Raw genomic sequence first — 26,115 nt, 5'->3', positions numbered from 1 at the left:
ATTTAAATGCAGACAGAAGACAATTTAGGGTATTTTCCTTGAAGAGATTTACACCTATTGCTGATTCTGGCTCTTGCTTTATAGATAAGCAAACAGCCCAGAGAGTTTTAAGTGGTGAACTGAACTCACACCATACACGGGGCCATCCAAATCCTCACGGACCTGCAAGCCGACACGGTGCAAGATCGCTCCTTCAGCTTCAGCTTCCTCAAGAGTCTTTTTCCTGCTCCATCCGTTCAGCCGCTATCTATGGAGCAAGTCGTGCTCCGGATCCAGGATCCGGCAGACGGCAACGGCTGAGTCAGCGTTTTGGAATAAATGACAGAGGAGACAGAGTCGTTATTCTTAAGGGACCCACAGACCAGTGAGGAGGGGGCGAAACACAAACCTTGGCAATGCAGCATGGAAGGTGCTGGAAGAGGTGACGGCGGCGGCCTCCAAAGGAGGACAGGGTGGGCTGTCCAGGAGAGGCGGCGGGTCCTGGGTGTTGAAGGTGCTGTAGGAGTTTGCCTGGAGGACGAGGGGGAAGGGCATTCGGTGAAAGGAAAGCCCACTGATTCCAGCCGGGGAGTGTTCACCGATGCCTCCATCACCGTCCTAGGGGCCCAGCCTGTGCACGGCCACTGTCGAGGTGCTGACGAGTTCGCACCTGGTCACGAGCACCCGGGGAAAGTACTGAGCGCTGCCTTTCTGAAGAGCAGCTCTGATCCCAGCTGGCCTCAGTCTGCAGATGGGACTGGCTCCCTGCTGCTGAGGAAATCGCCCCACATGCCACCTGAGGCCCTACTCACCTGGCCTGGGCCACCCTTCTGCCCTCACCTCCGGCCCCCTGCCCTGTCCCCTCTGACGTGGCCACACGGCCAGGTTTCCCTGCCTGAGCACCTCCCCTGTTCGCGTCCGCTCAGCTAGTCACTCTTCAGGGCCCCCGTGAACTTCACCTCCTCTCTGACTCTTCAGTCCCCTACATCCGTGGCCACCCATTAGACCACCCCAGGGCCTTTTAAAACATGACCGGCTCTGACTGGCCCCAGACCATTGGATCAGACGCTCCGGCTGGTGCCTGGGTCTCCGGGCTGCCGTGACAAAGTCCCACAAGCGAGGCAGGGGCGGGGGCTTACCCAACCAAAATGACCATCCCATACTTCTGGAGGCTGGAAGTCCGAGACCAAGGTGTCGATTGGGTTGGTTCCTTCGGAAGCCTCGTTCCTTGGCGTGTAGATGGCATCATCCTCCCATGCCTTCACGTTGTCTCTCCTCTGTGCCAAGCTCCTCGTCCAAATTGCCCCCTTTATAAGGACACCAGCCACATTGGATTAGGACCCACCCTAATGACCTCCTCTTAACTGGATTACCTTTCTAAAGACCTTATCCAAACAAGGTCACATTCTGAGCTCCTGGGGGTTATGAATTCTCTGCATTAAATCATGGAACACAGCTCAACCCCCAGCAAGGGCCACAGACGGGTCTTAGGCGCTGTGAGCCGGCAGCCGGGCTCAGGACCTTGTTCTGAGCAGACGGCGTGGCCCGTACTTGGTAATGCTCCCGATAACACGGGGGTGTCAGGAATGCTGTTCTGCTCCGAGTCACAGCATTCAGAGCGCCGTGGCATAAACAAACTAAGAGTTCCTTTTTTCCATGTTAAAGAAGCACAGAAATAGGAGTTCTGGCAGAGGTCCCGTCAAACTTTTGGACTCCTCCCACGTTTTAGCCATATCATTTCATATTTTATATTCTTTTTCTCAAAGAAGGCCCCCCCCGCCACACTGGAAAGGCCTCAAGCCTCACACAACCTGGATCTGTCGCACAGAACTTCTCCAGGGTAGGGAGGGTTTCCGCACAGAGCCCGCAGGGACCCAGGCTCCTTCCGCCTCATCTTCGGCCATCCCTAGTATGGGACTTGGATCCTTGGGGTTGCCACGTTTTGGTCCTGTTCCCATTCAAGCAGTGTCCCCAAAGGCCACTCCAACTTCTGTTTACATCTTCCGGTCAGAACTGGGACACACGGTCCCCTAGCTGCAAGGGAGCTGGGATGGTAGGTTTTTCAGCTGGGCTCGTTGCTTCCCGGAACAAAACGAGAGGAACTTAGCACGGTCCCCCATGGCTCTCCACATCGGTAGTGTCTGATCGGTCCCCTGTCCACTTCCCATTGAGATCTGCTCATTCCCTGAGCAATGTGGGAGCTGGCCGAGAGGAGGGGGTGGCCGGTAGCTGGGACCCGAGGCACAGATAATGTGGGAGCATCAGAGACAAAAGGAAGGCTATCCAGGGGGAGGGAACAGCATGAGCAAAGGCATGGAAGTGGGAAAGAACAGGCCTGGGGTTACTAGTAAGGGGTTCAGCGTGGTTCCAACCCAGGATAGTGAGAGAGAAGGTGGGGACCAGGCAGGAAGGCCTTGGGGTTTCTATATCCCTGATTCACCAGTGTTAGAAATGGCTCCTGGAGGCTTCCAGAGCCAGCTTGACCAAGGAACCACCTTTGCCCGCATGACTGAGCCTGACAACTTGTTCACTCTCTTAGCTCTTCCCTGTATATCCTAGGGGGGAAACAACCCTGGCCTCGTTTTCTAGAAAATTCCTCCTGAAGGTGCATATTTGGGAGAGAGGAAATATTCTATGCAAATCATCTCTCTATTGCGTTTATTCCCCTTCACCTTCCCTCTCTCTTCACATACACACTTTTGACAACTTTGAGGGCAAGAGTGCCTTTACCAGCCTGCATGTGACGGCAGGCATACTGACTGCCCGCCCTTGCTGCTTTCTTGGAGTTGAGCCACGAGCCGTAATTTGCTACAGAAATTGTTTTAAGACAGACATAGAACGCGGCCAGCAGGGCAGGCATGGGGCACTGCTCTGCTTGGGTGGGGAACAGACTCCTGATGCCATTTCCCCGTTCCAGTCCAGGGGTAGATCAGAGCGAGCTGGGTGCTCAGCTGGGGAGCATGAGGAGAGAGAGAGAGGAAAGCTTCTGGCAATCTCCCTGTGGCGGATACCAGCCTGGGGTGAGTCAGTGAGGTAAGACACACCTTCCCTATGAAAGGGAGAGAAGTGGCACCAGAAACTGACAGATCTGAGGCCCGTAGCTGAGGTCACCTGTCTTCAGGCTCCCAGGTTGTCCCAGCATGCCAGGAGCTCCTGGTGGAAATAGCCCCTCCGTCCTGGGACGTGCCCTGAACCGGGTGTAGCCTTGAATCATCACGTAACTTGGGTGGGGTTGGAAAGTCTTCCAGGCCTCAGCCAAAGGCAGGGCAGGTGCAGAAGGTTCTCTTCCTCCTCTCTGAGTGCTGCTGTGGTTGGACTCCTCCCAGAAGGGGCCAGGGGAGCTTCCCTTCCCAAGCTGGCTGCCGGGAGAAGCTAGGGATTCATAGGCTGCTTTGGAAGGACACCAGCGTGCCGGAGGGGCTGGAGGGGGAAACACCCCCTTTTGTAGGTGTTTCTTTGACTTTTACAGGACAGCCAAGCTCCTGGGCTGCTCCTACCAAAACAAGTCTAAGAGAAGGAAGGCAAAGCTGAGTCCTGAGCAAAGGGGCCCCTCACCATCCTTAATGGAATAGTTTTTACTATCGCTGACGGACGTTAAAACTGCCCCTCTGATGAACATTACTGCCAAGGGTGACCATGACCATGGAGAAGTCAGGAAGTTCTTGGTTGAGTTCCTCACCACGCCCGTATTCCAGGGCTACTCTGATGCCACCAGCCTGAGAAGTGCTTGTGTACCCATGCGGGAGGTTGGCCAGTGCGAAAGGTGCAGCCTGGGTTCAAGTCCTGCCCATTGCTGTGTGAACCCAGATGACTTGCTTGACCCCTCTGTGCCTTGGTCTTCTCATCTGTAAAGCAGGTGCAACTGACCTGACAGCGTGAATCAAAGGAAATAATGCGTTTGATGTGCTGAGCCAAACTGCCCGGCACACGGTCGAGCCCCGAGAAAGAAAACGGGCTGCTGATTTTGTTAATGGCATGTTGGGGCGCTCGAGAGATGCCTGGGCACCATTTATATTCCTTAACGCCAAAAACCGGCTGCTCAAGGTATGTATTAGTGACAGTTTACAGGAGGGTTGGCAGAGTCCCCTCTGAGCGGAAGATGGCCCTCACAGGGGCAAGGAGGGATGCCCCCTGGCAGGACTGTCAAACTGGCAGCCTGTGTTCCAAGGAAGAAAATTATTATTATTATTATTATTATTATTATTATTATTATTATTATTATTAGCTGCTGCTTAGTGGTTCATAGCAAGGACCCTGGAGCCAGACCATATAGGTTCAAGTCCCCTAGTGTTAAATCTGTTTCCGTCCATACAATGGGGCTGTTATGAAGATTAGCTGAGCTACCAGGTGACGAGCACTCAAGACAGGGGCGGCACGGAAATATTAGCGAGGCTTACTAGCCTGGTGCTGATACTACTGGACGTGACGTCAGGCCAGAGCCCCCGTCCGCCTGTGATGTCACCTGCACCATCGCAACATAAAATACAGTGTGGCGACTTCCTTTTCTTTCACCACTTCTTTTTTTTAAAGATTTATTTATTTATTTTGGAGAGAGCGAGCAAGCCAGCAGGAGGAGGGGCAGAGGGAGAGGAGACAAGCAGACTCCCTGCTGAGTGGGGAGTCCAAGGCGGGGCTCAATCCCTGGACCCCGAGATCATGACCTGAGCAGAAACCAAGAGTGGGACGCTCAACGGACTGAGCCACCGGGCGCCCCTTCTTTCAGCACCTGAGTGCGGTTGAGCTGCGATCCTGCTTTTCCTTCCGCTCAACTCCCTGGAGCTGGAGGCTGCGTCACACTGGGGACCTGGCTGGCCCTCCAGCAGCCTGGGTCTACGGGGCCTCAGGGGCTTGTTAGTTAGAACAAGGCCCGCGGTGCCTGATGGTGGGAAGCCGGGATGCAGGACAGGCGTCCGACTCCTGGGAGCCCTGCAGTCCTGCTCAGGGAGCTTATGGCAGGAGCCTCTTAGGGAGAAAATTAAGGTGCCAACCTTGATGATCCAACGCGGCCAGCCACGGGAGAAGCAGTTGGCTCCGACTGGAGGCCAAAATTCCGGAACAGCCTGTGAAAAGCTGCCTGGCCGTCTTGGGGGGGGGGGGGATCACAAAAAACAGCCCGGGCTGGACATGGGGTGGAGGGAGGATCCTTCTCTTTATTGGATCCACAGACAGAAACAGGCTCTGAGGGGAAGAAGGGTGGGGGAGGGGACCCCATGGTCCTTTGGCTCCTCAGGACAACAGGATGGGGTGTGGGGAGTGCAGCCGTAGAGCTTGGGATGTCAGGCTTGTTTCCTGGATGCTGAAGCTGAATCTGAGTGAGGACGAGAGAGAAGATGGCCCAGAAGTGAACCCGGCACCTCCTAATCCATGGCCTTGCATTTCAGATTTCCTGAAGCACCTCCAAACCCCGAGGCGATCTAGCCCAGATCTAATGCACAGGGATGGGCCCCGCTGCAGGCTTGAGGACTTCATGGTTGCGGCCACAATGTCCCGTCGTGTTTTGCCTCCCCTCGAAGAGGCCACGGCCCCAAATGCCAGGATGCAGAGAGAGTGGAGTCTGGGGGAGTCGAGGCTGCAGGGTAGACCCCAGCAGCCCGGACACAGACAGAGGAGAAGGTACTTCGCACGCCTTGCAGAACCCGTGCGAAATGACAGCCCCGTGTGTCTGGAGCCTGGAGAAAGCCCGGACTATTTCACTGCAGCCGAGAATCTCATTTCCATATTTGCCAGGAGCCCCGTGAACCCCGGATCTCAGAATGTCTCCACGACCCCCTGGCTCGCCACGTGATGGTCCGACCCCAGGGTGCCTCTGCTGTTCCCACTGCCCCCTGCATCTTGGCTTCTGGGGTTCCCTCCATCTGGGGTGTCCCTGCCCCTCCCCCCCAGACACCTGCTCTTCCACGGGGTCAAAATCCTTCCTCGCTGTGGAGAGAACCGAATGACACAGCTTACAGGAAGTGCCCAACAGGGACGAGAACGGCGGACCCCTGAGAAGCTGGGGCGGGAGGCTGGGAATCTCTGGGCTGAAGGTGCCCAAGATTTATGGGCAAGTAACGTAGGCCCCTGGTGGCACCCAAGGGAGCAGCTTAACATGTCCCAGCTCCGAAAGAGCTTTAAAAATGCCCCCCCCCAACCCTTTCCTATGATCCAGCCATTGCACTACTGGGTATTTACCCCAAAGATACAGACGTAGTGAAGAGAAGGGCCATATGCACCCCGATGTTCATAGCAGCAGTGTCCACAATAGCTAAATCATGGAAGGAGCCGAGATGCCCTTCAACAGATGACTGGATTAAGAAGCTGTGGTCCATATGTACAATGGAATATTACTCAGCCATCAGAAAGGATGATTACCCAACATTGCAGCAACATGGACGGCACTGGAGGAGATAATGCTAAGTGAAATAAGTCAAGCAGAGAAAGACAACTATCATATGATTTCTCTCATCTATGGAACACAAGAACTAGGAAGATCGGTAGGGGAAGAAAGGGATAAAGAAAGGGGGCGTAATCAGAAGGGGGAATGAAGCATGAGAGACTATGGACTCTGAGAAACAAACTGAGGGCTTCAGAGGGAGGGGGGTGGGGGAATGGGATAGACCGGTGATGGGTAGTAAGGAGGGCACATATTGCATGGTGCACTGGGTGTTATACGCAACTAATGAATCATCGAACTTTACATCAGAAACCAGGGATGTACTGTATGGTGACTAACATAATATAATAAAAAAATATTATTATAATTAAAAAAAACTAAAAAAAACATTAAAAAAAATGTCCCAGCTCCAGAGGCCAGCATGGCCCTGAGGCTGACAATTGTCCCATCGCAGAAGTCAGCTGGCAGGAAGCTCAGAAGCACAGAGAAACACAGCGCAGCTGAAGAAGGGGCTACAGTTCCCTGGCGTCGCAAACAATGGCATTTTTAAAACCTTTTTTTAGTTTGAAATAATTATAGATACACAGGAAGTTGCAAAAATAGCGCAGAGGGGGCCTGTGCACCCTTCACCCAGTTTCCCCCCATGATAACATCTTGCATCACTAACGCGCACCATCAAAACCAGGAAGCCGCCATGGGGACAATTCACAGCCCTCATTCAGGTTTAAACAATGGCATTTTAGTCACCTCTTGAATTGGCTTTCCACAGTGGCTGTATTGCCAGGAATTTCAGCACTGCTCTTAAAATGGCCTCACGCATGTTTAAGGCACTAAGGCTGGGCGTGTTCAGGAAACTCTGGCCTCCCGTCTGCCCTTGATTCCTGACAAGAGCCTTGAAGGCAGGTGGAAAAAGACATTGGCCCCTCCCTCTTTCCCTCAGTTTCACTGTGGGAAACAAAGGCAGAAGAAAAATTATTAAATTTCCTTACTACCTACAGCCCATTGACAAGTCCCGGAAACAGGCAGAGTGACATTCCTCCAGGGACTCAGCTGCCTCGATGTGAATACTTCGCTAAGGGCAAAAGGCAGTCCTAGCCTGACCCCCTCCCCCAGGTTCCTGTAAGTCTACTTTAACATAAAAAATTCCTTTGGAAACTTCCTTTATCTCTAAACCCCCCAAGATACGTGTTGGCAATCATCCCCAAACACATGACCCACCGATACACATCTGAAGGGTCTCATGATTCAGGTTTTTTTAGACGGTAATAAATGGCCCTTTCCCAACAACAGCTAGCCCCCTCAAGGTCCTGGAAACCTTGCTTCCAAAATTCCTTAGAGACTTACGCTATCCCTAACCCCCTCCCAACTTGAGGGTATATAATGGGCCACTCCTCATGACCCCGGCTCAGCTCTTTCTGCCCACGGGTCCTGTCCCCCTGCTTTAATAAACCACCATGTTGGACCAAAGACGTCTCAAGAATTCTTTCTCGTTTGTTGGCTCCGGACTCCACCCCACCTCACCTCACCGATATCCCACAACCTCATCATCACCAGCAGCCAAGGAGAGCAGGTTGACAAGAGAGGGGAAGGGAAATAGAGGCAGGCAGCCAGGCTTCCTGTTCTTGCCCTGCCCTTTAGCGGACCGTGCTGGGCCTTCTAGAACCATTACGAACAGGCAGACATGGGTGTTGACCCTGCATGTGAATGGTGGGTTGTTTAGTCTCTTGCCTGCCCCCCTTAGGAAATGTCCTAGCAGTCTGTGCCTCAGTCTTCTCATCTGTAAAATGAACATAATAACAGGTAAGAACCTTCCTTGTAGGACCGTTAGGAGGATTTGAATGAGGTGATATTTGTAGAGAGCTCGGAACATATTGGGCACATAATAAAACTACATATGTGCTCGATAAACTAATAATAAAAATTAAAATGAAATGAAATATCTGTAAGTGACTTTTCAGAAGGGCTAAGTGTTTTTCCAAATAGCCTGGAGCACACGAGGCTTTGGGGAGGCATGTAGTTCTTGATAGAGCATTTAATCGATATGGGAGACATTTTTGCTTATAAATCAATATGACATGCACATCTACTGAAGATGGTGGGAGACGATTAACCACATGCTCTGACTATGGTGGTATTTGAGAACAACCATCAACCCCACCATGGGCCTTGTCCCTGTTCCTGGTCGCTGCCCTCCTTCCCTGGCGATTAGCAAGACCACCTATGCCTGGTCTATAGAGCCAATGTAGGTATAGCCACAAGGAGGGGGGTGAATCTGGACATTTATTCAATGGAATTCAACTCGATTCATAGTTGGAAAGTCTGTCAGCCCCGAGAGGACACAAACGGAATGTCACCAGGGAATTTCTAACAATGAAGGAGGACTCCAGTTAATGGCCATGGACGGATCACCCGCCAGGACTCTGGTCCCAGAACAGGACATGCCCCAGGGCCCATCTGCTGGTTGAGGCTTGCTGGGAAGGCCTGCTGGCCAGGGGTTGACTCTCAGCAGGGACACACTCTCCTTGGGGCCGTTCAGAAAAAGCCAGAAATCCTTTTCAGCCCAGAGCACAGCAGCTGGGACTGGGAAGTAGGAGGTTAAACAGATTATGTGCTCAACAGCAGGGAGCTCCTAATAGACCCTATTCAAAGGGGACCTAAAACCCAAGGATTCCGCAACAGAGTCTGGCAAACCCCCAGTTCTTTATTTCATTATAGTGGTTGAAAAGGAAAGCTATGATTTTTTTTTTAACTGTGGTAAAATATAACACCAAGTTTACCATTTTCACCATTTTTAAATGTACAATTCAGTGGTATTAATTACATTTCCAATGTTGTGCAAATATCCCCACTGTTTATTTCCAAAACTTTTTCAACACCTTAAACAGAAACTCTGTCCCCATTAGGCAAGAACTCTCCATTCCTCCCTCTCATGACCCCTGGTAAACCCCAGGCCGTTCCCTGTCTCTACAAATCTGCCTACTCCAGATATTTCACGTAAGTGAGATCATATAATGTTTGTCCTTTTGTGTCTGGCTTATTTCACCTAGCATGATGTTTCCAAGAGTAATCCATGTTATAGCATGTGTCAATAATTCTTTATAAGGCTGAAGAATATTCCACAGTATGCCCGTACCACATTCTGTTTATCTATTGATCTGTCGGTGGACACCTGGGTTGTTTCCACCTTTTGGTGCTGGTGAATAATGGCACTGCTGTGAACACAGATAGTTAAGTATCTAAAGTCCCTGTTTTCAAGTATTTTGAATGTATACCTAGGAGTGGAATCGCTAGGTTATGTGGTAAGGAAAGTTTTGATTTCATTTCAAGCTTTACTTTCTTGGCTAAGGCTTGTCCTAGACTACCAGACAGGAGCCACAGGGGCCACGTGTCCCACAGGCCATGCTGCTGGAGTTCCATCATGAATTAACTGGTGCTTTTCTTACAGCAAATGGCTCATACCTCGTGCTTAGGCTACAGGATGATTGAGAAAAGTGAATCAAGTGAGACCGAAAGCGAAGGTGAAGGAAGATGAACACCTCCCACATAGGAAGCCTCAGGCTCAGAGGAGCTCGCCAGGTACCCAGGGAGAAGCACAAAGCTGGGGGACAGAAGGAAGCCCCCCGTGGGATTGAAAGCCCAGCTCAGCGTGACACATCTCTTCCTTAGAAGCCACTAATACTTGTTTTAAAATGAGTGTTATCCTACCAGCACCATGACACTTTTTTCCTTACCAGTGAGTTTAGGGTAGCCTTTTTTTTTTTTTGTAACCAGTGAGTTTAGGAGAGCCTTTTTTTTTTTTCTTTTTTTCTTTTTACTTACTCGTGCATGGCTCCATGACTTGGGCTGAGGGCTCAATCTCCATCTGTCATAAGCAGAAACACCCTGGCGCTTCCTGGAAAGGTAGCTGTTGACCTTGCGTTCACGTGTCCTGTGAGGATTAAATGTGGTGATTAATAGAAGCACATAGGATAGCACCTGTGTGTAAGTGAGTTCTGGGAATGAATTTTATTCAAGGGATACCAAGAGAAACCTGGACCCTGCTTTCAGGTTGCTCATAGTCTAGGAGAGATGATTTCTAGCCCAGAGTTGAGGAAAGTCTTACAGATCAGAGGCGAGGTGGCATTTGAGCTGGGGTTCCGGGGGTATAGATGGGGATGAAGCCCAGCCATTGGAATTCGACCATGGTGTTTGAGAGGCGTGCACTAGCCCCGTGGCACAGCCCCGGTGGTGCACACGGGTGCACATCACAGACCAGGTGCTTGCAAGAAATGTAGATATTCGCGCCCCATCCCCAGAGAGAGAAGCTTAGGAGGGGTGGGGGTGGGGAGCGGGGCCGGGAAGTTGCAGTTTTAATTAGTCCTCTGGGGGACCCTGGTGCAGGCAGCTCTCGGGAATGGTTTGGGAGTTGCTGGCCAGATTGGAGGGGAGCAAGTTAGGAGGAATCAAGTTTAGGTGAGTCATGACCTCAGAAGGTTTAGAACCAGAGTGAAAGTGTAGGTGGGAACGGAAGTTCAAAGGGGAGAAAATAGGACATAGGATGGTTATTCTGATACGTGCCACCTCACGGATGAACCTAGAAGCATTATGCGGCGTGAAGGAAGCCAGGCACAAATTGTCTGATTCCATTTACATGAAATATGCAGAAGAGGGAAATCTGTAAGAGACAGAAATCTGAGTAGTGGTTGCCAGGGGGTGGGAGGGAGGAGTGGGGGTGACTTCTGATGGGGACAAGGCTTCTTTTAGGGGTGATAAAAATGTTCTGGAAGTAGATAGTGATGAGGGCTGCACAAGGTCATGAATGCACCAAATGCCATTGAACTGTCCCATTTAAAACTGTTAAGATGGCAAATTTTAGAGTATATGTATTTTACCCCCCAAAAATCAAAAGGTACCTGAGCATATTTTCACATGGGTCCATTTTTTTAAAAGATGTATTTATTTATTTTAGACAGAGTGTGAGAAGGGGGAGGGGCAGAGGGAGAGAGCAGGGAGCCCCAAGCAGGACTGACTCCCAGGACCCTGAGATCCTGACCTGAGCTGAAACCAAGCGTGGGATGCTGAACCGACTGAGCCACCCAGGCGCCCTGGGTCCATTTTTTCTAAAGATTTATTTATTTATTTATTTTAGAAAGAAAGAGGGTGAGAGAGCACACGCACATGCACAAGTATGGGCAGGGCGGCAGGGGGGCTGTTGCAGGGGCGGGTGGGGAGAGAAGCTCAAGCAGTTCTCCACTAAGCGCAGAGCCTGGTGAGGGGCTCATGGTCACAGCCCTGAGACCGTGACCTGAGCCGAAATCCAGAGTCAGATGCTTAACCAACTGTGCCCCCGGGCGCCCCGCGCGGGTCCGTTGTATAAAGAGTAAAAGGTGACTTTTGCCCCATTCCAGACATGCGTTTGCTGGTCCCAAGCAAACAGTGTTGCAGTGTGTTTTACTTCTATTATTTTGAAGGTAGTTGCTCAGGACCTCTTCAGGGGACTTTCTGCAAAAAAGTCAAGAGAAATGAAGCCTAAGGTGTAAAAGATCCGCTGAAATGCACACGCACCATCTCTCTCTCTCCGCAGGCACACGGCACGTCGTCTTCAGGGAGGTCCAGCATCAAAGCTCTTTCACGCTCTTATTTTTACTGGCAGGAGAGAGCAGGAGGCAGAAAAGAATAACAGCAGCCGCTGGGGCCCTCTGAGCAGGACGGGTGCTCTGGTTTGTAGCAATGAGGACAGAATGCTGGGCCTTGGGGGGCTGGCCCTGAGCCTCCGGGATGTGGCTTACGGAGCTTAAGCTGCTCCTAGGTCTCAGGGGCTATATTCTCTGTTCTTTGCAGGAAGCAGAGCGGGAATCCATCTCAAACCAAGATTCAAGGCCTTGGAAACTAAGCTGCGGGCCTGGCCAGCTCTCATGGCAGGTACTCAAGTGCCCACGGAACCGGCCAAGACAAATACTCAGGGGCTTTCAGAGCCTCTAAAAGCCGTGTGCCCCTAGCACCCAGTTCCTGAGCCCACCTGAAGGTGTGCGAACTCGACACCACCTGCATAGACGCCGATCCCCCCCGCCCCCCGACCCCCACCCCCTGTCCACAGGTGGGTTTCTTCAGGAAGGCACACTGTCAGAAATATTAGTTTAGCTGCTGGCCCTGAGGGGCGAGAATGCTAGAAAGCTCTGGTGGGTATAAAGGACTGGTGTTTTCTTTTTCTTTCCTCACTGTAGGTTACAAGCACTGATGAAAGGATGGACTTTGATCCCTCTCGCGCTCAGCCGTCCCGGGAAAAGGAAAGCCAAGGAGAGCCGGCAAAGCCAGGAACCTGCCACAGCCGTGCAGAGTCAGCAGAAAGCCGTCTCCCTCGGTGTGGAAAGAAATTATTGCTTGGGACTCTCTGAGCCCTTCCAGAAGGTTACGTTTTAGGAATCACCACACCTCGATGTTCTGCTTTGGCTCCAGAGAAAAGAGAGTCTCAAGCTGTGCGTTCTTTTTTTTTTTTTTGTAGATTAAAAAAAAAGATTGTATTTATTTTAGAGAGAGAGCGCGCGCGCACAAGCAGGGGGAGCAGCAGGCAGAAGGAGAGGGAGAAGCAGACTCCCCGCTGAGCAGGGAGCCCGATGTGGGGCTCAATCCCAGGATCCCCGGAATCATGACCTGAGCCTAAGGCTGACGCTTCACCGACGGAGCCACGCAGGCGCCCCTCTAGCTGTGCCTTCTTTTCAGAGGTTCGCAAGCACTCCTGAAATAGCTTGCTTTAACCCAAATCCATTCATTCGTTTATCCATTCATTGTTCACTGAGTGTCTTCTCTGTACACAGAACTGGCCCAGAGACAGTGGAGGCCAAGCCCAGCACCAGGCTCAGTGCCCTAACCGTAGAAAACACGGAATACGGAAAATATGGAAAGTATCTGCTGAACAAATGAATGAGCGAACGGAGCTTGGTCTTCAAGAAACTTACAATCCAGTGTGGATGGCAAAACAAACACATACAAACGCAACTCTATGAAATAAATAACATTATAAGGGAGGGTCGGATTAGGGGTCAGAGTGTGTGTGGATGGTCCAAGCTTGGGGGTGGGAGGGAGGCTCTTGGTCAGTGGGAGGAAGTCATCATGAGAAAGTCTGATTTGAAAGGAGTTGATGCAAGAATGTGGGGAAGGGATGAGAGCAGGCATGTCGGGGTGATAAGTAGAACAGTCTGGAAGGAGAGGTGCGGAGAACTGTGGGAGAGGGAACGAGGAAGGCCGCGAGGACAAGAGTGTGCATTGTCCTGTAGGCAAGGGGAGTCTTGGCAGGCTTTGGCTTGTGGGACAAGACATTAAAGTAGATTTTAGATAGATTACACTAATATCACATACAGGATGAACTGGAAAGAGAACGAAATTGGACACAGGAAACCAGCCAGAGTGATAGCAATGAACTTTCACCGGGTCAGAGTCCTCCTAGAATCCGCCGAGGACCAAGCCCACTCATCACCAAAACAAGCTTCGGAACATACAAAACCGAGCATATGCTCTGAATGGGGGATTGCACCCCTAAAAGCCATTTGTCGACTTTCTAGGGTCCGGGGACCACAGGTTAAATATCCCTCTATTAGCGAAACTAACCTTTCCTGAATGCCTGTGTGAGCCAAGCTGGATTCTTCAGAGTGGGTTTGAGAGTGATGGAACATGAGGGGTGACAGAGGAGGAGAAGACGCTTGGCTCTGAGGTTAAGCACAAAGCTCGGAGAACAGCCCACAGTGGCCGTGGCTGTGGCCCAGACCATCAGTACGTGCTGGCCAGAGCGTGGCACAAGTGGAAACGTCAGGCTCGCCACTGGAGACACGGCAGGACCTTTGCCACATGGCCGTGCGTATGGCGTATGGCACAGAACCGAGCAGGGCACTTTCTGTGGGAGGCTGAGTGAAGGCACATCGCTCCCGTGAAAAGGACACGATGAGCCGGGCATATGGGAGGTAAAACTACTGTGCACGTTTCCTTTTTATCATTAAATCAGGACCGCGCTAGGTAAATGCTTTCTCTCAAATGGGACACATACATTGCGGATGGGGAGTGCGGGTGTTTGGCTTTTCTGAAGAACCAAAAACATCCATGTGGATCTTCAGTTATTGTTGAATGCGTACCCCCATGATAGGGATGGCACTGGGGGGCTGGCAGGGTGTGCGGTGTGCCAGGACTTATCTAGTGCATAAGGGTCCATTCTGAAAGGAAGAGGGAAGGAATTTATTCCTGTGATTCATATGTAAACCCACAACAAATGTGATAAGACCAAGAAACTAGAATCACACACACACACACACACACACCAGAGATGAAATGGATTATGTACTTGCTTTGGAGCTGAATTTTCCTTTCTTGTATACAGAGGCTTGGGACACCTCCTCTCCTAGGGAAAGCAAAATTCCATCAACAGGAATCTATTTGAGTTTCATTTACTGTGAGAGCCTGCAGGGTCTCACCCCTCCTGGGCAGCCGAAGAAGGAAGCAAGTTGCTACCGACACACTTGAGGGTCACAGAAAGCCAGCAAGCAAGAGAACGCGAGGGCCTCCAAGCCTGGAGAAGAGGAGACTGCCACCAGCTTTCCAACATGTGCCAGGGAATCCAGATAATACTTCAAGGGAAGGTTTAAAGAAGGTTTTAAGAGAAAGTCCCCTTCGATCGTTTGTACCAAATGTGTTCTAACGGCTGCATTCATGCAAGACCCAGCTGCGTTTTTATACAAAGCATTCAGCCAGGTAGGCATTGTATAGGAGAAGGAAGAAGGGGCCTTTGAAGCTGGCTGGGTTTCTTTGGGAGGCTTAGCTTTTCCTGGGTGACTGAGTTTCGCATATCCATCTTCTGGGTCTAACTTGGCCTCCACCAAGCCAGGGACTTATTAACTAGGAGGAATGCATGTGGGGCTTTTAGGTGCTTTCAAGAACTTTGCCATGTAACAGAGCTGATTTATGGTCCCGCTTTTACAGCTCCAGCTCTGTTCAATTTGCCCAAAGAAGTGGAGGTCCCGCTCCCCTGTACAATGCCCCGATGACTCACGGATCCCAAGTGAGGCACAAAGGAAGGGGAAACCCAGCTGCCAAGGGGCTGCTGCCCTCCCTTCCGGGTCAGGAGTTCTGGATAAAACATGGCCAACAAACCACGGGCCATACTCTAGAACCCCCCACTCTCGGGCAATCGAGTCACGCAAACGACAGGCAGGTAGCATTTACTTATTACTAGGACTGTTCCAGTTTGATCCCACTCTTCGAGAATAGCCGAAACATGCCTTTCACCGACTGGAGAAGTCACTGCACACTCGCTCATCAATGTTTCCTTCTCATCCTGCCTGTAGCCAATACTTTGTCTGTTACATTGTTTCCCTAACAAAAAGGGAGAAATCAGCGCGACTCACTTCTGAGAAGGGAGACAAGCAAGTCCTCTCCTTAGCTGGATAGGTTTCTTCTGGGTGAAAATAAAAATTGCAAGCATGGAAATCAAAGGCGAATCCAGCCTGAAAGGCGTCCTGCGGCTTGGGGCGGGGGGGGGGGGGGGGTTGGCTGGGGTTGCAAAGGGAAGGTCCATGCTGACCCACCTGCCTTCCCACCACTGCTTAGGCTTTTAACTAGAAGGGCTTTGGGATTTGTTCAAAGGCATCTTAAAGGAGTCCTGCTTACTCCTTTACTCCAGCCAAGGAGCTGAGAAGACAAACGCCTTCTGCTTCTGTTGTTCACCACTTCAACTCCCGGTTACCACTGCCTTCAACTTAACTCCTCTTCTTCCCGTTAAACAGCTAGACTGGAAGCCTTCGCATTTGTAAGTGTAGGTGCCATTTCTTGGCTTTATTTACTGGCATTAATGGAGATGGCCTCCTTCCCTTTGGCTTTTTAATATTTACTTTTAATTTAAAAAATCCTTTTACTTGTAAAACAAATATGTGGAAGCACACCGTCAATCCCACACTTGGACCCTGAAGGACAAGTGACTGCCCACGTGGGCTGGAGTCTTCTACGCCCGCTCGGTCCCCCACCCCACCGTCCGGTGGCGATGCATCGAGGACAGCTCTGTTTAGGATAGCGTTTGCCTCCAGGTATAAAAATCTTGAACAACGGCTCTTGTAGGCGAACCTGCAAACTGCCTGAGCTTGCCACATGGGGAAGGGGAAGTGAACACGCTGCCAGGTTTCTCCTGGAGGGCATTACATCGCAGGGACAAGCACAAAGGAGGCTTTGCTGAGAGCACAGACCCCAATTCGCTTACGTTGCGGCATATGCTGTGGACCCCTTACTATTTTCGATTTTTAAAATAAATAGCCCTGAGGGGAAAGCTGGCTTTACATCAACACACAGAAATTTAATTTTAACTTCTATGAATACAGCTATTAACCAACGGTCCCTTTCGGGTAAGAAGGACTCCTACCAGCAGAGACGTTGGCTGGGACTCGAGCTCATGTGTTTCCAGAACAGTCCAGTGTGTGCATCTGAGAGTGTGTGTTTTAAAAAGTGAAAATAACACTGCACAACACAGTACCTTTGCGTCTCTCATTCAAAAATTCTTTCCAGATCCTATCATCTTGAGTAAGGGAACTTCCCAGGGCTCCAAACAGAAAGGCACACGACTACCAACGTCGAAGGGGACAATCCCAGACCACGGCACCAAAGGCTGATTTCTGATTAGGGAGGGCAAGCTCTCAAAGCAGATTGCAAAAAGACAGTTATGAAAGCCGCTCCATGCATGTGGGCCGCTGCAGAAGACGGCTATAGCATTCATCCACACGAAACAATTACTCCCCTCGGAGGGGAGTTTGGGGGGAAGAACAGTTCATCAGGCCGAGAAGAGTGCAGTTAGCAACATCAACAGTTTGTATGTCAGAAAGGGGCACGAGACAATTTTAAAGAAGTCTGCACGGTAGAGAGACATTTTTCCTCAATTATATTTTTCTGCAGCGTTCTGAAACTTTCAATTTTTAAAACATTTCCTGAGCAGGAAAGGGGACATTGCCCTGTGATATCTTTAGTCCATTTGCTTTTTGTCAAAAATATTGTTTTTCTACAAAAGGCTGATGTCTTGTACAGTGTCTGCCCCCCAATATTACCACACACCCCCCTCTAAGAAATCAAGAAGACATGCTTGGCTAAGGGAGCATAATCAAAAGTCCCAGATCTAGTCTAAACCCACAAAATAATGTATCCTGAATAGGTTTGAAATGTGGCTCAACCAATGAAGTGTTTTCTATAGAATACCTGGATATGATAACCACATTGCCCATCAGGGCAGAAGGGTCCCCTGGTTTGCGCAATCACACCAACCACCTTTTCCTTTCTAGCACTAACCAGGATAGGCAGAAGGATTCTGCTGGTTAAGTCAGAGACTCGGGATATCACAACTTGCTTCTTAATTTGTGATCTTTCTTTATGAGCTTGGACAAGTTAATTGACCTCTTGTTTCCTGACTTAACTTCTCTGAAAAATGGAGGCTTTAGAAGTTTCAGTCACAGGATGAAATGATTGTAATTCAAATGTAACACTTCTTTGTAAATCAAGGTCAAGTTTAGGAATTTGTGAGAATTATCTGCTTGTCCCCCAAAATGCCTGGCCCCAACCTGCCACCATCTTAGTTCCCGTCCTCCATCTTAGCAGAAAGCCCTACTCTGGCCTCTGAGGAATGGATCCTTTTTTTTTTTTTTTTAAGATTTTATTTATTTATTTGACAGAGAGAGAGAGACAGTCAGCGAGAGAGGGAACACAGGCAGGGGGAGTGGGAGAGGAAGAAGCAGGCTTTCCAGCGAAGCAGGGACCCCGATGTGGGGCTCGATCCCAGGACCCTGGGATCACACCCTGGGCTGAAGGCAGATGCTTAATGACGGAGCCACCCAGGCACCCCAGAATGGATCCCTTTTTTCCTTCATCCCCATCCTTTGGGGACAATTTTGCAAACATTTTTACGTACTCTTCTACTGATATCTACTTTATGCCCACACCGGCCCTACCCATGGCATGGCCATAGCGTGACCTTAAGAAATGGTTATCTGGCCTAGACTGCCTCTCACAAAGATCATCTGCCTCAGTTTCCCCCTCTATAAGGATGTGGATAATAACCCTGATTTTGTATGTGCATATGGATACCGCCATTTCTACACTGGCTTTGAATTCCTTAGAAGATGTTAGGCTCTGACTTATTTTTTAATTTCTTATTACACTTGTCACTTCAGAAGAGGGGTAGCAGTGATAAGAACAATAAAGGCTAGGGGTGAGCTTGTAAGGAAAATGATACCAATTACCACACATCCAGATCATAGCTCCGAAAAAGTAGCTGAGGACAGGAATTAAGATGATGAAGCTTTTTAAGTCTTGTAAGTACAACTCTTTGAAACCCACTATCTTTCAAAAACATCGTAATGATCTTGCCATCATGACTTCAAACGGTCTTAATGAAACCCACAGAGAAAGGCATGCGCAGCTTCTCAGTGGTAAGGGGAAGAGATTCGTTCAGAAAATTAATAGAAGTAGACGAGTCATTACACGCAGCCGTCCTGTCGCTACAATAAATTATTACATTGTTGTAGGCTTTTATAAAATTAGATACCGCCGTAGCAAGAAAAAAAAAATGAAACCCCTGTCTCATTTATCGGAAGGATCAGTGGAAACTGAAATAACTCCATCCTGAGAGAGGATTAAATTCTAACCTTTCCAAAAAAATGTCATTGAAATGAAAAAGCCCATCTACCATGGTGCTTCGTGCTGGAGCTTGAGCCTGCCTGGGAGATGTGGACGGTGATAGGCACCCTGCTTGCCCATTCCTGCAGTTCCTAACGAGATGATGTCTTCCTTATCCACCTGCCCGCCTCACATCCAGGCTAGATGACAGCTAATAGCCCGCAGCTCAGAGCAGGGAGCAGCCTGGCTGGTTTGAACTAGTTTAAAATGACACACGTAGCTCCCTTATCACACATTTTGATAGGTTCACAGCTAACTCTTACAGATCAGATACCCAGGGAAAAATATCTTTGGGATAATTTTCAATGCTCGGCTCCCTCCTTAAGGAGCATATCAACCATCTTGATCTAATTAAATTGCAAAGAAAACGTCTATTCCAATGGTCTCCCAGACCACTGAGTTACCCCGAGGTAACACCCGCTCGGCGGGGTTTGGTTTACACGTTGGTCTTGTCTGGACTGGAGGAATTGTATCTTCTGAAATTCTCTGATAACTGGTATGCCTTCTTTTTGCTCAAAAGAGCCTTTGCTTGGGCACCTGCCTTTCACATGCTTTGCGTGCCCATGGACTTGATGACCGGGCCCACGAAACAGCCTGGAGAACATGCAAAGGACCCCTTCATTAGTGAGGGTCTTCTCTCATTAAGCATCCGGAAGCCTACCGCTTCGTCATTGCCCTCCGGGTGAGAAAGTGCAGCAGAAGAGACCCAAATCCAGAAAGACAGCCACCAAAGAGCTGGTGCCCTTCTGGGAAGATTAGCTGGAAGGAAGCTTCCAAAGGGCTCAGGGAGGTCTCCCATTTTGTGAATGAGAAAGAGGTCTTGCGAATGCCTTCTCAGATTGCACCCTTCCCCCACCTGGGCCCTGCGGGGGCTTCCCGTTCTCTCGCCACGCACCGTGGTGTGCTTTCTCACCAGCTTAGGCCCATCTGTGACAGGCCCATCCCAGCTCCGAGGAGAGCTGTGGCCTGGCCAACAGCCTGCAGCAGCATGCCAGCCCCGGGAGAGAGGCAGCGATGCCACGTGGAGCCCAGAGCCACTGACCCCACCAACCCCTGCCCAAACTGCAGAATCCTGGCCAAACCAATGGAGGTTTTTAAGTCACTTTGTTTTCGGGTGGTTTGCTGCACAGCAATGGATAACGAACCACTATCTGAAATGATCTTGTTCATACACTTATTAATTTCCACGACCTTCCTCCCCTTTTCCCCACCACCCTGTCATTAGGACATAAGTTCCACGAACTTATCCATGTTCATCCTGGGATGGCCAGCACTCAGCACAGTGCCTGGCCCCCAATATATACTCAGTAAGTATTAACTGTATGAATGAATGAATGAGAGAAGTCATACATGTTTTGACCAGTTAGGCCTCAAAACCCAGTGTCCTGCTCCAAACCTTCACCCTGTTCCATTACCCGCAGGCACTACCAGGCTGTGAATTTCCCTGTCATGTATCATCCCCTTCGGTCTTTCGTAGGGATTAAGTCCTAGAGTCAGCCTGATTTACTCAAGTACATGTCTTTAATGCCTAAGGAAACATGCTCAAGCCTAAACATACCTCTAACTCACCACTCAGGGACTGACTCCCTACAGCACAGAGTGATCATAGTTGACATTTATTGAGCACATCTCAGAGTCAAGCACTGTGTGCAGCCCTTTATATGCATTAATAACGCATTTAATCCCTTTCACAACCCTATGAGATGGGTACCATTACTTTTACAGACCGAGACACAGAGATGGGGAGAGAGCCAGTAACTGGCCCAAGGTCATTCAGCTAAGTGATTGGTAAAGCCAGGGGCCGGGGGAGACCAGTGTGCCCAGCAGAGAATGGGAAAAGGATCCTTCCTCCTGCCTTGGAGGCTGAGCAGGCCCTCTGCTGGTTTTATCAGCCCTGAGCATGGTTACCCCTCTCTCCCTGGTCTTGCTCCTTAAAGACTTGCGACCAGGCTGGGGGATGCTGCTGTCGTGGGTCTTCTAGCAAGGGGACAGCCTCTTATCAAAGGCTGGGAAGGTAATAGAGCAAATAACTCATCTTCCTCTTTTTTTTTTTTTAAGATTTATTTATTTATTTGTTTGAGAGAGAGAGAGAGGGAGAGATCAAGCAGAGAGAGAGAGAGGGAAAGAAGCAGACTTCCCACTGACTGAGCGTGGAGCCCGGCATGGAGCTCAAGCATGACCCGGAGATCATGACCGTAGCTGAAATCAAGAGTTGGACGCTTAACCGACTGAGCCACCTGGGCACCCCTTGCTCATTTCTTCTGAAGCCAAAAGTTTCCGGCAGAAATCCAGCCCAACTATTGAGGCATGGTTGCCTTTGCGCAGAAGCTGGTGTCTGGGTGGAAGGGGAGAGGTCTCCAATTCCACACAGAGAAACTCAGGAAATCTGAGGTCGAGGTCCAGCCCCAATGGGACTGACCTGGCTGTCCTCCATGGGGCACAGCCTACTGTCAACCACCTTCAGTCCCGAGTGGCACAGCTAGCAGGTGGCTAGCATGAGCTGGGCGCGGTGCAGAACAAGACGTTCCCTCACACTGTTGGAAAAGTAGAACACAAGAATAGTCAGTGGCCAGAGGAAAGGGCGCTAAAGTTTCCTTGGAGCCTGGATGAGTTTATTTCCAAAGTGAGTCTTAAAAAGCTATGGGCTCCCACACTCAGAAGCAAAGAAAACTCTTTTTTTTTTTTTTTTGTCTTATATTTCTGTATTCCTGCAAAAAACCCACCTACAGGGCACTGGCAAAGACTACCCTTCATAGGAGCCCCATGGCCTTTGGGGCTGAGCATCTTCAAACAGAGGCGAAATACACAGCCATCTGGTCTGGCACAAGTAGGCAGATTTTATGTTTCACGGGCTCATTCGTGCAAATCTGGACTCCTTTTTTCTACCCCCCACCACCCCTGCCAGCCACTGCCCGAAAGCCCACATTCTCTCTCTGTGGCCAGCTTCCTGGGTTTGGTAGGAATTACATGCCTGGATGGAGAATGGGTTTGGGGAAAAATGCTTTCCCTGGGGCTTCGGGTCAGAGCCACATACCGGTGATGAAGGGAAGACAGATGCCTTGATATGCTCTGAGGCAGAGAAATAGCACCAGGTCAAGAATGAGTCGGCTCCAGTGCCTGCCACTCGAGGGCAGAGTGCAGGAGAGCAGGCTCTGCAGACCAACTCCTCCCAGAGGCGCTGGGACCACGGCCCACTCAGGTGGCTTCCTGTGGGTCCTGAGAACACTTGCCCTCCTGGATGAATGTGAGTAGATCTCCAGTGGAGCTGAGCACCGTGGGTGCACCAGACTCAGGTTCTCTTAAAAAATGGTTCCAGGGATGCCTGGGTGGCTCCGTCAGTTAGACATCGGTCTTCGCCTCAGGCCGTGATCTCGGGGTCCTGGGATCCAGCCCTGCATCCCTGGGGCTCCCTGCTCAGCGGGGAGCCTGTTTTTCGCTCTCCCTCTACCCCTTCCCCCAATAGTGCTCCTTCTCCCTCTCTCTCAAGTAGATAAATAAATCTTTTAAAAGATTTATTAAAAAATTAGATTATAAATTAAAATAAAATCATAAAAAATTATAAATTATACAAAATAAGATTATTATAAAAAATAAATCTTAAAAAAAAAAAAAGCTTCCCTATCCTTGGTGTTTTAAAGCGCAAACAAAAGGAAACAGTAATGATCCTTGTTTATTCCCCTGGTGAAATTTATAAACACACCGTCTTGAGCCATTAAGCTCTAGCGTACGCTCCAGAAGCCAGCCAGCCTTCTTTGTCGCCTCTAGGTTAAGCTTAGAAAGTTGTGAAGGTTTTGAAAGTTTTTACCGGTCTGAAAAGTGAGAGGAGGCTTTTGACCCAAACTTGCTATTTTGAGCTCAGCAGAGAGCTTCCATCCTTGGGCTCCAGAAATCACGGGAACTGGGCTGAGGTCCTGGCTGCCACTGCCCAGCCGGGTGACCCAGGCACGTTTCTTAGCCTGCAGGTTCCTCTTCTATCAAATACCAACCCTCGTGCTGATGATGTGGACGACCTCCCCCAGAGCCTGCGTGGAGATCCCACCCAGCCTTTGTCGTTAACTATTATCGGTTCTGAATATATTAGGTTACGGGTGACAGTAGGCTCAGAGCAAAGGACAGTCACATTCACCAAGTTCCCTGGAGCACACTTAAAATTTCACCTTTGAGGTTGGCATGATTGTGAACCTTTTATTCAAGAGGAAACTGAAGTTCAGACAGCATGGAGGGGCAGCCCGAGGCCACGGTGCAAGGGAGGGGCTGCGGGGGTGTGGAAAATCAGTGCCTTTTGATTGCTAGCTCACAAGACAGTGTCCTTGTTGGGGCAGATCTGCCAGGGAGGAGTGACAGTGTGGGGGGCACAGAGGGCAGGAACTTCAAGGATATATTTCCAATCCTCCAAGTCATTCTTTGTAAGTAAAAATGAGTGAATTACTAATATTGTTACTATCTTCAAATTTTAATGAAAGGAACTCTAGTATGACTATAACTTACAGACAAATTTCAGCAAAGTATTTCTCTCTCCTTTTTTAAAATTAATTTTTTAAAAGTATTCTCTCTCCTTAAGAATGGGTATCCAGACTACCTCTTGTCCCTCTTTTTAAAAATAGAACTTCTGATTTTTAGCTGGGCACATGGCTGCTTGGAATAGAAACCAGATCTCCCTGATTGGGTTGCAACCAGATATAGTGAAGCTATAAATTAACTTCCGGCAAGTAGGATGTTAGAGGAAATGTAGTGTGCGGTTTTTCCCCTTTTCCTGCTGATTGGTGGGTTAATGTGATGGCTGGAGCTTAAGCAACTATTTTGGACCATGAGGTACAAGCTGTAGCTGGCAGAGAAGCAAGACAGAAAAAGCCAAGAGCATGGGGCTACCATCTCAACCTAGATTGCCTATCTGTAGACCTTTATAGGATAGAAAAATAAATTCTCTCATATAAGCCCATATTACTCTGAGTTTTCTATCAAAGCCAAACCTAATCCTGCCCATCTTTCCATATAGAACCATTTCCAACCACTTATGACCCCTTTCCCCCTATGCAGTTGGTGATCTCTCTTTTTAACTTTATTTTTAAAATCTCTCTCATTGATTCCATGTCTTTATTTCAAGATGTCAAACTTTGGAAATTGTATAAAAACACCAAAAAATACACAGTTTTAGTATAATCACTTATCCTGAGTGCACCACAGAAAACTCTAACAGGGATTTTTGTGTCCCTAAAAGAAAGTAGCATTGAAAATACTTCAATGAACAGGAAGGTGGAGCCCATTTACTATGACTCTTGGGTTCAAGAGCTCAAGCCCTCTTAGCTCAGAGGTTTCCATGTCCTTCCAGAATAAGTGAATAGACTAGAGCCTATGAAGAATAACTACTATGTCACCAATCAGAACCAAATCACCTTAGCCAAGAAGTTTAGACACTTGATGGATTCAGTGCTTATGCTTTAAAGACCCTTGATGAGTTGAATGGGAAATCTTGATATTTGTCAAATTTCTTAGGACACTTTTAAACTTCCATCTAGCTTTTATATACCCTGCAGAAAACACTCATTTTTGCTACCACCTGAGAATAAGATTTTACTGGTGGAATCAAGACCCCCAACTTCCTCCCAGTCTCGCCCTTCCTGAGACCTCTCAAAAAAAACCACGTATCCAAGTATACCTGCAAAAGACTTAGAACTATCAGCATTTCCCCTTTGTTTTTGAATTACTGAAAGATTTTCTGTACTTCTGAAAGTGCACACACACATTGAGGGCATTTTTATGTTAGCAAACCATCTTACCCCTCCTCCAATCCCCAACCCCCACCAAAAAAACAAAACCCACACTGACCTCACTGGCTCATTCACAGGGACAGGCTGCTTGGCCCTCACCCTGACGTACGCCTAGAGTTTTCCTCTTAGGTATTGCCAAGGAGGTGTTTGCCAATTTCCAAAATGCAACCCTGACAGGAATTACCGAAAGACGCTCGGCAAGGTAAAGTAAATAAAAAACAAAATGCAGGAGCTTAAAACATTCCAAGTGCCATGACCATCTATCATGAGCTGACACTCCTCGGAAGAAACAAGCACATAAGTAGTCCCCACAGTCTCTCCACTACTTCAAATATCCGTGTGTGTTGTGTGTGCGCGCATGCACGCCTGATGCTGTTTTTGTTTGGTTGATGTCGATTTGAACAAATGCTTTAAGAAAAAACTTCCCTGGGGAGCTGTGGCAAGTTCTACCTTACACTCAAAATTCATTGAGAATTCAGTCCTTAAGCTCACACGCACTCATCTGGGGTCTGTGCCTCTGGCCCAGAGCCTGACAATGACAAGGCCAATGAAGGGCAAGAAAACAAGGCCTAGAGAGAAAGGCCTAAGGTGTGCTGGACTGATGGGGGCTGCAGAAGACAGAGTGAATCAAGTCTTCAGAACAACCAGCAGGAGACAGAGCCTCCTAGAAACGGAGTCCTTGTCTGTTCTCCATCTTGGGAGAAGATGTCCCAATAAAAGACTCGGAGTGAAGAATGAAAGATGAAGGTACAACCAAGGCATAATTTCCTCGCCGGCGGAACCACTGTCCGGGGACAGGCCCCTGGGAAAGGCAGCCCTCGCTCATTCTCTGCGCATCTTTCAAAGGACAGTGGTCACTCACCTGGCCACAGAGCTGGAGGGTCATGTGAGACATCTCTGCTTGTGGTGTGACAACGGAAAAACAGGTCACCTCCCAGCCCAAGATCTCACGTCCTGCCTCTCCTCGGGGCACGCAGCTTCTTCTCGAGGTGACATTCGTGAAGTTTCTGAAAGCATGGGGGCAGGTGTTGAATGAGCAGGACACATCATGGACGGTCTGTGAAGTCCCAGCTTTCCCCGAGCCCCGAACTTTCTAACTGAGAGCCAGTGCCTCTGTCGACAACTAGCACCACGGCGAGGCGGCCCTTGCCCGAAAATATTTGTTTTAATGGAAAATAAACACTGTGAGGTAGACTCAAGCAAACATGCTCTATTGAGGGAAAATACTCCTTTTATTCCAATACGTCCCTGAAAATGGTCACTTGGAAAACTTGCAAGTGAACCCCAAGAAAGGCAGGGCAGTTTCAGGGCCTCGTGAAGGGTAAC

The 26,115-nt window shown here is 49.3% G+C and overlaps 1 protein-coding gene across 5 annotated transcripts in view; it reads right to left on the bottom strand.

Annotated features, from left to right (window-relative positions):
* The window catches only part of ATE1 (arginyltransferase 1), a 224,508-nt gene that overhangs the window by 4,381 nt on the left and 194,012 nt on the right, over positions 1 to 26,115 (bottom strand). For 3 of the 5 annotated variants that reach the window (XR_007190069.2, XR_006408964.3, XR_008958031.1), the window contains 4 exons: positions 25,652 to 25,796; positions 10,172 to 10,280; positions 1,119 to 1,286; positions 130 to 510 (listed from right to left, as the gene is read on the bottom strand). The gene's annotated coding sequence lies outside the window, so the exon portion shown is untranslated. Of the gene's footprint in view, positions 1 to 129; positions 511 to 1,118; positions 1,287 to 10,138; positions 10,281 to 25,651; positions 25,797 to 26,115 lie in introns of those variants that run through there. The other 2 variants (XR_008958029.1, XR_008958032.1) reach the window with 2 other exon arrangements.

This window comes from Ursus arctos, unplaced genomic scaffold (genome assembly GCF_023065955.2).
Source record: "Ursus arctos isolate Adak ecotype North America unplaced genomic scaffold, UrsArc2.0 scaffold_7, whole genome shotgun sequence".
Taxonomy (NCBI): Eukaryota; Metazoa; Chordata; class Mammalia; order Carnivora; family Ursidae; genus Ursus; species Ursus arctos.
This window is presented reverse-complemented; position numbering and strand designations above follow the sequence as displayed.